General features: G+C 43.1%; 1 protein-coding gene across 5 annotated transcripts in view; it reads right to left on the minus strand.

The window, feature by feature from the left end:
* Positions 1-13,077, minus strand: part of Tmem200a (transmembrane protein 200A) — an 85,811-nt gene extending 72,734 nt beyond the window's left edge. The window contains exon 1 of one of the 5 annotated variants that reach the window (XM_045159675.1): positions 12,972-13,077. The gene's annotated coding sequence lies outside the window, so the exon portion shown is untranslated. Of the gene's footprint in view, positions 1-12,136; positions 12,196-12,678; positions 12,764-12,971 lie in introns of those variants that run through there. The other 4 variants (XM_004651213.2, XM_045159673.1, XM_045159677.1 and 1 more) reach the window with 4 other exon arrangements.
* Positions 13,078-13,891: the final 814 nt, after the last annotated feature.

Genomic DNA, 13,891 nt, shown 5'->3' on the forward strand with positions numbered 1-13,891 from the left:
TCGGTGAGGCAGGCCCTACATTGTTCAACTACACTGGCCTCTAACTGCTCAACATTCTGAAGCTAAGCTCCATTCTAAGCTCCATTGCCACCTCGGGTCCTTTGTACTTCCTGGTCCCTTGCCTGGCACATTCCTGTCCAAATCATTCTCTGATTTCTTCCTGCATTCCGACCTTACTGGGGTCTTCCTTGGTGGGCTGCACTATACCTATCATAATCCCTTTCTGTCTCCAGGCCCCACTTTATCTTCCAACTGTCACAACAAATGCTATGTGTACTATCTGTCTCCTTCAGCGGGAATATAAGGGTCATAAAGACGTGTTTTGTGGGACTGGGGAAATGGCTTAGTGGTTAAAGTGTTTACCTACAAAGCCTAAGGACCCTGATTCAATTCCCCAGGACCCATATAAGCCAGATACACAAGGGGATGCATGTGTCAGGAGTTCATTTGCAGTAGCTAGGAGCCCTGGCACACCCATTTTCTCTTTCTATCTGCCTCTTTCTCTCTCTCTCTCTCAAATAAATAAATGAATAACATATAAATATTTAAAAGAAATGTATTGTGCTTGCTATTACATTTTCAGGGCTTTAGGGAGAAGATGGTGAGTGCTCAGGAAGTATTTACTGAACAAATAAATAAAAGAAAAAGCGAGTGATCCTCTCGTAGAAATCAGGAATGAAGTCAAAAGACTGAGACTTCTCATCCAAAGCTGCAGAAGCATTTGAAAGACAGGGCAAGGTGGAGCCACTGAGGATATGACGGAACCACTGAGCTCCGAGACACACAGGCCAAGGTGCAGCCTTTCTCAGGAGGCTGAGGAGGGGCTGGGCTCATGGGCCTGCAGGTAGGGATGGAGCCTTGGGACCTGCCAAACCAACCACTGGCTGGTTCTCTGGCAAATGAGCAGAGCAGCCTCTGGAAGCTGGGCCAGGGAGTCCCCAGGGCAATATCTGTAGAAATGAGAATAAGGACACAGATGGCCTTGTTACCTGGAGGTGGGTGGCATGTGTGGCTTTTTATATCTGTCTTCTTTCTGTAATCTGTCTTTTAAAATCAAATTTTAACCAAATTCCAAATTTAAGGCAGCTGTGAATTAATTTACAATTTTATGGTCTAGCCCTTCTCCTCTCTGAACTTGAACTCAGAATCCCACACATGTCATCACATTTCAAAACTCTTAGTCCTGGGCTGGAGGGATTGCTCAGTGGTTAAGGTGCTTACCTGTAAAGTCTAACAATCCAGATTCTGGATTCTCCAGTACCCATGTAAAGCCAGATGCACAGAATGGGGCATGCATCTGTAGTTCATCTACAGTGGCTAGAAGCCCAGGTGTACCCATTCTCTCCCTTCTCCCCCCCCCCCATTCTTTCTCTGTCTCTCTCTGTTTATCTCTGCTTACAAATAAATTAATTTAAATAAAAAAACTCTTAGGGGTTGGAGAGATTGCTTAGTGGTTAAAGTGCTTGCCTGTGAGGCCTAAGGACCTTGGTTTGATTTTTCCATACCCAGTTGCACAAGGGGCGCATACTTCTGGAGTTCCTTTGCAATGGCTGGAGACCTGGAATGCCCATTCTCCACCCCTCCCTCTTTTTTTCTCTCTCTCCCTCCCTCTTTTACACACTTTCTCTCTCAAATAAGTAAATAAAATAAAATATTTAAAAAATTCCTAGTCTTGCTGAGAGTATATTCTTACCTGATGGCTCTCGAGCCTTTAGGTTACTTAAGAGAAGCCTCTTACATTCCCTGCACCATACACAGTAGCAGGCACCTAGCATGCTTTCAACACATAGGTGAGACTCAATCTATTTTGAAATAGGCCTGAAACACTCTGAGCTGAATATTCATTAACAAACACCACTAATCATACTGTATCATCCTTACATTCAACATTGAAGGTGAATTCAGGTCCAGGATGAGGAGACTCACAAAATAAATCAGGAATTTCCAAATGTCAAGTAAGTTCTGAAAAGACCACATGACACTAATGAAACCTTTAAATAAAATATTGACTTTGGGAATGGAAAGATGGCTTAGTGGTTAAGAACATTTTCTATGCAAGCAAGAGGGCCTGAAGAGGCCTGAGAGACAGCCAGAGTTCAGTTCCCAGGACCTACATAAATAGCTGGGAGTGGCTATGCATATCTGTACCCCTAGTCCCTTGTAGCAAAGCAGAGCCTGGAGAATTGCTGGGGTTCTCAGGAAGATCTGCACATTCTGGGATCAGTAAAAGACTCTGCAAGCTCAAGTAAGAATGGACAGAAGAGCAGCAGAGGGTACATCCAGGGTTGCCCTCTGGCCATGGCAAGTGAGTATATGAGGAACTTCACATGCAAACACAAACACCCCCCCCACACACACACACATACACACATGGATGTGCAAGTTCAAAAAATAAGAACTTGGCAGAGATTTCTACCTATATTGAGAGGAATAAAATTATATCTATGTATCATATTTTAGTTTCAAATATTTAAATTTTCAATATTCTTATTACAAACTTAAGTTACCATGAATATCTAGTGCATAGGTAATATATCTAAATTTTACAAGTAATCGTTTTGGTCCCTTCATAAAAAATATTATGTCTTAAGTGTGATTTTTTTTAAGTCCTACTATGAGTCTTTTCTCATAATACAGACTGTTTGATATAATTAATTCAGCAAACATTACTGCATAAATATAATTGATATACATGCCACTATGCTGGACACAATTAACAAATCTGTGCTTTGCATAACAATTAAAAACTGTGGTGGATTTTTAAGATATGTATATTTTATGAAGAATTTCTTTATGTGCCTTTATATTAAATACACATGCCTCTTTATTTAGTTATGGACACATTCCATCTGTACTTCACTTAGAAGGTGAGCGTGCTGCCTATGGAATGTTGCTAGGCACATAATAATGCACAGCACATCTTCGGTTCTTCAGTGTAACTCATAACCACTAGAAGTCTCTAGAATGAACCTTCCTTTGCTCCCGTCTTCAACCTTCATGATGGCAGCAGGGTACGATTTCATAGTCTTAACCTCAATCCTTGTTTCAAATACACCCTGCACTATCATGCTCCCAATATACTGGTTTTTCAGGGCTTTTCTATAAAGTCTACCAAACTCCCTCCTTCTCAAGTGCAGGAGGCCACCTCCTCATTGTTGCCCAGGTCTCAATTCAAGTGTCACAAGGTCCCCCCGTCCATCTCTTTATGACATTAGATGTTTCTTCACAGCACTTTTCTCCTACCTGCTACTGCTTTTTCAACCTATGCTCATTGTTTCCTCCACATAGAATGGAAGATCCACCCTGTCCCCATCTACAGTTAGAATACAGTATTCATTGAATCATTTATTAATTAAAGAACATTCTATAGAACTCAAGTTTACTGTTGTATGCATGTTATCAGAACCTTCACATCTCTTATCATTAAATAAATAATAAACTTAATGCCTATTATTATGTTTATTAATTACTATATTATCATAAATAGAAATTAACAATTATTTATAAAACTGCTTTCCTACAGTTTTCTATGTTATCTCTGTGTAAGTAGCTCACTTTCAACAAAATGAGTCATACATGTTAGCTTACAGTGTCTACTGAATGACTTTCCTTAAATCACTATTTGTTAAATAAATGATCCTAAATAATTTTGTCCCAAATTGACTGAGATATGAAGAGGAAAACAGAGTTATGATATTTTACTGGTGTATGCCTCTAATCCCAGTACTCAGGAGGCAAATGTAGGAGGATTACCATGAGTTTGAGGCCACTCTAAGACTACATAATTCCAGGTCAGCCTGGGCTAAAGTGCAACCCTACCTCAAAAAACCAAAAAAAAAAAAAAAAAAAAAAAAAGCCAAAATAATTTTTATTACAGTTGTGAATTATTTTTATAGAGAAACAATAGTTTGGGAAGAATTGAAACTGGTAGTTAAAAACCATCTCAGAGTGACTGGCACATAAAGTTTAGTAGTTCCTTTGTAATCTCAGACAATGTTTCTAGCAAACAATCTCAATGGAGGATTGAGTACAGTCTGAATTCCTCTTTATGGAGTTTATCTCAGAAAACATGGTATTATATTGTGGTCATGTCTCTTTTGGAAAAGTATAGAATCAGAAGGTTTAAAATTCAGGACGTTTATCAGTGACTAAAGGTAGGTGTTTTATGGAGTAAAACTCAAGTGGTTTACATTGTACTAGCCTACAAGACCTTGCCTGTGTTACCTGCCCAGGGCTCCTTTCGCTTGGGGCAGCCTCATTAAACAGTGAGAGCCATGGGCACAATGCAAGTGACCATCAGAATTCCTGGCCCCAGTGCCCAACTACCAATCTCCACTGCCAACCAAAAAGATGGTTCTGGGAAGTACAGCACTCATCCTCCATCCCCTTGGCCATAAATTCTTCCACACTATGGTTTGAAGAATTCCCTCGAAGAAGATGACTATTATTAGCTTTCAAGAAATCATTCTTGGGACTGGAGAGCTGGCTCAGCAGCTAAAAGCACTTGCTTGTAAAGTTTGACAACGCGGGCTCGATTCCCCAGTGCCCACGTAAGTCAGATGCACAGAGTGGTATGTGCATCTGGAGTTTGTTTGCAGTGGCAAGAAGCCCTACTGTGCCCAAATTCTCTCTTTCCCACTCTCTATGCTTGCAAATTAATTAACAAGTAAATTTTCTCCCCATCATTGGCTCCATCTGTATGTTCAAGGACACTTCTAAATAATTTTAATGAAACAAATGGTTCTTCATAATAGTTTATCAGTCTGTATTCTACAAGAGTGTGGTAATGAAGGAATAATATTAGCAATTATAATAAAACTAGTGTTTTGAAATGGAAGTTTTTCTTAATTAAAAACAATGAACAGAAACCAATTTAGGGAGGGCAGAGTGAGGGACATTTCCCAGCATGGTCAAGTACAAGTTCACTTTTTCTGAAAATCAGTTTGGTAGTAGGCATCAAGAACCATAAAAATTTATATCCTTTGACCCAAGAATTATCTCTCTGTGGATTTTGCTTAAACAAATACTCTGCTAAAAATATATTAAATATATAAATATATATATATATATATAAAATGGAATGCAAATAAACATATATGCTTTGTCTAAAAACAAAGACGTAATCTAAAATTTCAACAAGTATTTCATCAAAGTACTATTTATAGTACTTAAAATTTGGAAATATCCTGAAGGTCCAATTTAAGGGTATAGTTAATAAACTGTGACATATTCATATAATCTAATGTTATACAGACATTAATAAAGTTGTATAGAATTTGGAAAGTATTTAGGACATAAGGTTAAGCCAACAGTACAAATTGTAATATTAACTATGGAAAAAAATTCATTAAGAATTTAAGACAGAAGAAAATGCCAAAATGTTATGGGTGCCTCTGGGTCACAGGATTATAAAGTAAATTTTCTCCCTGAATTTTTAATGCTTAATGCATTTTCCAAAGTTTTTAATTGAAAGCTTTTATAATTATAAATACCAGCATTTCTTCAGACTATTGTATTACCAATTCTTGCACAGTGAGGCCGTGTAATTCACATTGCCAAGGCAGACAAAATGTGTGCCTCTCTTAAGCCAGTATGGGCTCAGACAGAATATCCTGAATCTGTGATTCAACTCACACGCCAGTGTAAAGATGCTGATTTTAAAAAAGAAAATGTTTTCTTTTCTGTGCCTCTGCGATTAGCTCTCTATTTGTAAAAGAGCTTGCATTGTCTTGGTTTCATAAGACGCCAATATTCTGTTCATGCCCTGCCAGCTTTTGTTCACTATTGCAACCCTTTGTTTACACGCTAGGTTCTTATTAGATTATGAGATTTCAGCCTTTAACTCAAAGGTCTCATAATCCAATGAGTACATAAACATGAACCTTGTCTGACCCCAGGACGGCCACACCCCCTGTATCTGGCTAAACTGAGGGATTAATGCTTGCTTATTAATGGCAGAATTCTCTTTCTAGTCCAGTGGCTTGTTCTGAATAAGCTTTATTTAGATACAGAGTCCCGGCTGCAGTCCAGAACCCCAAATCCCTGAACACCTGCCCCTATCCTGTCAGGAATATCCCGTTCTCTTTAAGACACTTCGTACTTCCTTGCTGTATATTCTACTTCACTTTGATGAGCAGCAGTTTCTCCAATCCCACGGAACTCTGGGGCTCTGGGTGGTCTCTGGATGGAAGGCACCAAATACCTGTCTTGCCAGTGTACAGTGTCAGAGCTCACCTCCTGCTGAGAGCCTCTGGTAACTGACCTCCTGCCACTGAGATGGTTGCGTTCTTTCCAGTCATCATAACAGTTATGCTCAGCTGCTGCTAGGAAGTGTGTAGTGAATTTTCTCTAGTATCCAGCACCCTCAGGGGTACTCCTTCAAACTAGAGTGTGTCCTGTGAACCTGCTCCAGTCACTATGTGCTAGCTTGCATTCTCTCTTTTTTCTCTCTCCACTGTATCTATTTCCCAACTTTCAGTTTTTTTAACAAGAATTTAATTATTTTCATGTGCATGTGTTTGCAGGTGTGTGGGGGCACATATGTGTGTTTGTATGCACGTGAATGCATTCATGTGGGGGGGGGGCAGGGTCTCTTGCCTCTGCAAATTAATGTCAGATGCATGTGTCATGTATGGCATATGGCTCTGCACGGGTGCTGAGGCCCTGAACCTGGCCCAGCAGGCTTTGCAAGCAGGCAACTTTAACTGCTGAGCAATCTCCCCAGCCCTGAGTTTCATTTTTTCAGACCAAAGTATCTACAAAGGCAACTTCAGGCAATGTCAGTTGGCAAAGATTTCCTTCTCTTTTACTGAAACCAGTGACTAAAATTAAGCTTTCTAAACATCAGGCTTGCTGACGTATCTACCCTGCATGACGACAGAGATTCTGCATGGAAGGGGAAAATTCTACCAGATTATCATTTTATTTATTTATTTATTTTTTTTTGCCAAAGTCAAACATAACTGTGCTGCACAACTCTATTTAGGTGATCTGCTCAGATCTCACACTCAGAGTTCTTAAAAGTTAGCTCAGCATTTTCCTTCACAGACAGATGCCCTGAAGGAGTTCCCTATTTCTATCACTCAGACTTGAAATTGACCTAGCCCTGCTAGGACCAAGATGACTCCCTGAAGGTGCAGGATGAATTCTCCATTCACTTAGATCTGCGATTCTGTGCCAACTCCTTCATCTTTCTGTCCATCTCCAGGAGTTCAGCAGGCAATTTAACCTCTCTGAGCCACAACCAACTGGCTCAAAAGAAAAAAAAAAAAGCATAATATTTATCCTTCCAGGACAATACTGAAGATTTAGTGAGACCATATATCCAAGGTACATAGCAGATGCTCTGCAAATGTAAAATCTTTCTTCTACACAGTGCCCTGACAACCAAGAGAATCCCTGTCCCTTTTAGGATCCCCTCATTCCATGTACTTCCAGGAAAATATTTAAAGCTAGGCCAGATGGTAGAGTTTCTATTCTCAGATCAACAATCAAACATCATTGTTCTATTGATCTGACCACCTGTTCAACTTCCTTATCCTTCTTCTGATCCTCTTTATTTAATATATACCAAGCCTCAAGCCAAGAATCATACATGTGAATTGTTCACTAGAATCTTACCTTGGCCCTCTTGCCTCATTTGCCTGTGAGCAGGAATGCTCTGCACCTCTGCAGTAATAACTTTGGAATGACTTGGATGTCTGGTACTGTAGGTGTGTGTGACAAGATCAATTGAGCCTGTCAATTTGGCCTGATACAGTGGATTCTGATGTGGGGCTTGACAGATGGTATTGCCCAGTGATACTGAGCTGCCAGTTTTAAGTCCAGCTTTACAATCTAATGACCACATAGCCTTAAATAAATTATTTACTTTCCCTAACTCTCAATGTTTCACCCGAGATGGCTCTTGTGAGGTTTTAATCATATAGTAAATTTATAGAATGCAACATGGTACCTGCCAAACCAAGTTGCTCTTCAATAAAAGTCAGTTTTACACATGCATCTGGATAAATGGTGACCACAAGCCTTATTTTTATGTGATACACTCGGTGTTAACTTCTCCCAAACCATGTGATACCTGGCTTCCCGATCTGGTCTTTTCAGATCCACTTAATTCTGCAAATACTTCTATAAATACAAATGTTCCTTTACCCTGACACACAAGCTCATTAGACTTGTTTTTGTTTTTCAAGGTAAGGTCTCCCTCTAGCCCAGGCTGAACTGTAATTCACTATGTAGTCTCAGGGTGGCCTCAAATTCATGTCAATCCTCCTACCTCTACTTCCTGAGTGCTGTGATTGAAGGCATGCTGCACCATGCCCAGCTCTTGTTAGACTTTTACAGTATTTCTCACGCATTCCTTCTGCCAGTACTCTAATTTGCGACCTGTTATACCTCCTAAGCTGTGCCTAGAGCTCCCCTGTACTCATCTCTAGCAAATCTCACAAAATCCTCTGTTTATCAACTCACTTCTTTCCTAAAATGTCACTGGCTCTACAATGCCCAAAGTAAGTGTCTGTGATCTTGTGATCACCCAATAGGTGAAAATGGAATCCCTGGGCTGGAACTAACAAACAGGAATGTCTGCTAAAAGTATTCAGGTGCACAGATACAGGTAAATGGTAGGCTCCTCATTCAATGGTATTCTGGCAATCACACCTCTTTCAATACAGTCTAGTCAGGAAGGCATTATTTTATCACTGGGCTCCCCCTTGGTTGGGAAAAAGGCCCCATTTCTAGGATCTGAGCCCCATCACTGTGTAGGAGGCAGCAATTATCCATACTAACAGACACAATGGGTTTAATTGAAGCATCAACTGCTTTGGAGATGTGATCTTTACATAATTTGTTATCATAGACCAGCCTTCACCACCTCATGGACACACACACAGAGACACACACGGTTAGGCACATGATCCAGTCTGAGATGGACACAGTAGCACTTTCTGCTAGATATAGAAGACTGATTCTATGACTAAGATGGGCCCCTCAGAACCCTTCAAAGAAAGGGAAATAAATGATCCTAGGAGAGACAAGACTCTCTTATGAATCCCAACCCAAGAGTGTATGCTTGGAAGCATTGATAATGACTTTTCCCTGAACCTAGAAAGAGAACTTTAGGATAAATCCAGCCCAGAGAGAAAGAGAGATGAGAAATGAGGAAAAGAAACCCAAGGCCTGTATGTCTCCAGATCCAGCTGCAACGAAGCAAGCTTCATCTTCAGACTTGCCAGCCATACTATCTAAGTCCTTTGTTTGCTAAATCTACTTCAATGTAAGTTCTCTGTGCATATACTTGACTTCTAACCAACTCCTTGCCATAAGAATGCTGGGTGGAGTGGCAGAAGGAGTCTTGATGAGTCTTGGTGCCACTGATGTTTAGGACAAGTGACAATGGTACTGCAAGAAGGGAGAGAGGGGATGTATAGATCCACATCTTTCCACTTTACTACATTCTTAATCTTTCTAAATAATTTTGCCTTCATTGACGTTTCCAAAGAATAACTTATTTATGATAACACATCTCCTTGGCCCAAGAATCCTCACTTTTATATAATTTGTAGATATTCCCCTTTACTGGTCACACTCAAAGCTCTTAGAAGAGTCTTATCAAGGACTCTGATAGTCAAATACCCAGGATTCTTGCTGAGGACGGTAAGGAGATGAGGTAGGAGGAAACAGACAGTGAGAGCAATCAGATAAATACCAATAATCAGAAGGCTATGCATCTGAGAAGCTCTCAGTCTCATAACTGGAGATTTCTGTCTTTCAGGATATAAAGTAGATTTTCATTCAGTAATCCATCCTCTACTAAAATTGGACATCAACCTCCTCATCATCATCCTTCTTCTTCTTTCTCCCCCCTCCCTCCCCCTCCCTCCCTTCCCCTCTCTCCTCTCCCCTCTCTCTCTCTCCCTCCCTCTCTCCCTCTCTCTCTCTCTCTCTCCCTCCCTCCTTCCCTCCCCCCCTCTCTCCCTCTCTCCCACCCATTTACTCAGGTTTACCAGAGCAAGCCTAGCTTCTCCTATCTCTGCTATCATGCAAAAAGGCAGTGGAGTGTACTGAGCAAACGTGCTGTTCCACTCTGGTCTTGGCTTCATCAGCTTTGTGCTCTAACTATGCCTGAGGGTTGTTAGGAAAACCAACTGCTATTATTTGTGGAAATTCATTGAAGACCATCAAGTGCCAAAAAAGATTGGTGTTTATTATTTCTTATTATAAACTGGGTTTCTGAATGATGGACCACATGCCTCAGGCTAGATCTCCTTCCTTTCTTGTTATCACCCATTACCCTTTCCCTGACATCCAGCAACCCTCCAAGCTGCCTCCCTCTAGCTCTTACCCCTCCACATCCCTGTCTTCTTGCCCTCAATTCCACAAGAACTCACCAGGCAGCCTTCTAAGAAAACATAAAGATTGCCAGTCATTTTGCAGGTTAGGACATCCACGATCAGAAAAATCAGCTATGTTGTCCAGGGTCACAGAGTCAAGGGCTAAGTCAAGAATACAACTTCCCATCTAGTGCCCTCTGAAATCGCTATACTGCCCCCCCCCAGACTGTACTGGTCTCCAGAATGGGGGGGGGGCAGTATGGCATCTCAGAGGGCCTTATTGACCAGACTGTTCTCCGCCAACCTAGAAGCCCCCACATGATGTTCTTTGGCTAGCAGGGCATCCCAGCAAGCGCTCTTCAGTGTTCCCTGAGTACTGGCACATATAGCATACCTTGGCAGACAAAACCTATGAAGTCCAGGAACAAGCAAAAACCCATGATAAACCTGCAAGTCTTGTTTCCCTAACAAAATGAAGAGACCATCTCATTGCAGGCATGTTTTCCCTTCCCTACACAAGCTCTTTGTCCAAATGTATTTAGTGTGACAAACTGTCTCCTACTTGGGGACAGTAACACTATGTGAAAATTATTTTCAAACTGCCTCCTCTTTTAATTTTACATCCTGTCTGATAAATGATATAAGGATTTACCATGAAGATGCATTTTTATCTTCTAATCTTGCTTAAGAAATGTAAAAGTTGATGTTTGTTTCATAACTTGGTTCTCTACTATTTCCTAGGTAAAATAGAAATTTCTTTGCTTTTATTCTGAGTCCTCATGAGAGTGAGTTTAGCTCATCAACTCAGATTTATTTCTCCTGCTTGTCAGAAGTTTCTTGCTCTGCCCAATAAGTTCCTTTCATAATATGGAAACTACACCAGCACAAATACAGCAACCTACCTCTTGGAGTTGTCAAAGGCATCACTAAAAATTGCTCTAGCTTAATATGACAAGTACAGCCATCTCTCCTCACAGTGATCATTCCCCATCTTTCAGACTATGGGTGCATTTGGAGTCTCTGCATTTACCTGACCTGTTTCAGAAGCAACAGGTGGAGTGTGTCTGTGCCAACTTCCTGGAAATTTTATACAGAGTCTTCCTACGCACCAACTCTACTGAAGGCTTTCCCAGCCTAGATACGAAGATAATTATAACCAGGGTTACAAATTATAGCTAAATCATCACATAACTATGAGCTCTCTAGTTGGACTTTGGCACCAAAAAAAATATAATTAACACCTCAGCATACAATTTTTAAGATTAAAAAATTCATAATATTAAATTTCTACAGCATTCAATTATAGTTGATCCTTATTGGAAGCATTATTCCTCCTTAACACTGATTCTTCACCTGAGCTATTCGAAAGGCATGCTTTGGTGTCTGAAAATAGTGGATGGAAAACAAAGTAAGGCTTGAGAAGTTTCAAGATTCAGCTTACTTTTCACAAAATGTTAATGTTTTACTGTCAGTAGTTAAATAAGAAACTGAACGTCATTTTATGTATTTTCATTAAGCAACAATTTATGCACAGAGCACTATAGAAAGTGCCTGCCTCCCCCAACCTTGATTTGACAACAAAATTGAAAGTGTTCAATAGCTTCCGTTGGTTTTTGTTTTTGTTCTGTTTTTCAAGGTAGAATATCACTCCAGCCCAGACAGACCTAGAATTCACTACGTAGTCTCAGGCTGGCCCCACACTCAAAAGTGATCCTCCTCCCTCTGCTTCCCAAGTGCTGGGATTAAGGCGTGTGCCACCACACCCCGCAGTGTTCAATATTCTTATTGACAAATGCAGTACTTACTGGTTCCTGCAAGGTGTTCTGCTCTGTTTTCTACTACTGAAGGTCTTCAGCAGAAAAGACAAGATATGCCAGGCACAGTTAGTTTTGAAATATACCCTACTAAAGTGTACAGCGAACGGTTCTACTTACTCAATTATAGCTTTCTATCTGCCTTTTTCTTGACTACACCAGCACCTAGTACTAAACAGTGTTATTTTTGCTACACACACACACACACACACACACACACACACACACACACGGAAAGAGAGACTTCTAAATCAAAAAGCAGTACGCAGTGCACACAGCATGCTTGCGCCTGCAATATGAAATATCCTGAACAATGAATTATTCCAAAAGAATGATTAATGAAGCAATTCTTGCACGTCCTTTCTCTGGAGGACAGACTAAGTAGGGAGGAGAGAAGAGCTGGATTTTACAGATAATCGCTTCTCTCCATTTTGCTTATGTAGATCCGACCACCCGGACCACCCAGAGATGCTCTTGGAACCCCTGCCCACACTTTTTTGCTCAGCCCTTGGATGAATGCCTGACATCCTCACAAAGCGTGCCGACTCCGGGACCAAGACAAAGGAGGGTGTAGCTCTGAGAAGCCCAGCCAGGTGCTCGGTGACTCTGGCTTCACCGCACCGCTTCCCCTGCGCTCCAGGGACCCAGAAGTCAGGAACTAACGGCGGACTTGGTTTATTTCCCAAACTTCGGGAGCCAGTGCAGCCCCAGAGGATGAGGCGGAGAGGAGAGGGACAGGGGCTGGGGAATTGGGGGAGGGGAGGTAGGGCTACGTGGCTCTCCCACCCACCTCCGCCTCCCAGCTACACCCTGGCGGTCCCCTCACCTGTCCTGAGCGCACGGGCTCGGGGGTCCTGAGGCCTCTCGGGGGCTCCTCTCTCCCGGAGCTGTCGCGACGTCGGGCCACTCCAGCGAGCAGCAGAGGCGGCGGCGGGCTCGGGGGCGTCAGGCGGAATGTGGGCAGCCGCGGTCGCGCTCCCTGTCCCTCCCGGCGGGTCGCGGCGGGAGGATGAGTCAGGCCGGGGGGCGGGCGACCCTACTCCGGGCGGGCGCCGAGGAAGGCGCGGGGTGCCCGCTCCCCTGCCCTCCCTAGGCACCCGGACGAGGCCAAGGAGGCTGGGGCAGAGGGATCGCAGCTCCAGGTCGCCCTAGCTGCCCAGAGGAACAAAAGGGACCCCGGGCCCGGAGGGAAAGTTTTCTGTTCCACTCCCCTGGGATCCTAGCCCTAAACCGTTTGCACCCTAAATCTCCAAAGAGGAGGATGGGGGCGAGGGGCAGGACGGGCTTTCAGGAGCATCTTCGGTGACAATCTCGCGGTCGCTCACGACCCCCGGGGACGGAATGCCGTGATGGACACTGAAGGATGCCGGCAGGACCCGCTCCCCCGCCCCCGCACCCCGGGACACCCAATGCAGCCGCGCGCCCCGGACCGCGAAGTTGCACTTCCCGAGCCCGGCTCGCCCGCTCTCCAACCCGGTCCTTGGGAACAAAGTGCCGCTTCCAGGCGCGGAGCTCCGGGCTGTTGGCCAGCGGGAGGAACGGACACACCCACTCGCCTCCGCGCCGGGCGACCCCCAGCTCCCGAGCCGCGATCCCCTGCCCTCCTGCTCAGCGGAGTAATGGGGGACCCCGGCGGATTCGGGGTTTTGTTGGAGTGGGAGTCGCAGGACCCTCGACCCCACGCCCCTGCGATGCTTTCTTATCAGATGTCTCCTGGGCTGGTCGGGGTCCCCCTGGCGGCTACGC

Source organism: Jaculus jaculus, chromosome 9 (assembly GCF_020740685.1).
Source record: "Jaculus jaculus isolate mJacJac1 chromosome 9, mJacJac1.mat.Y.cur, whole genome shotgun sequence".
Lineage (NCBI taxonomy): Eukaryota > Metazoa > Chordata > Mammalia > Rodentia > Dipodidae > Jaculus > Jaculus jaculus.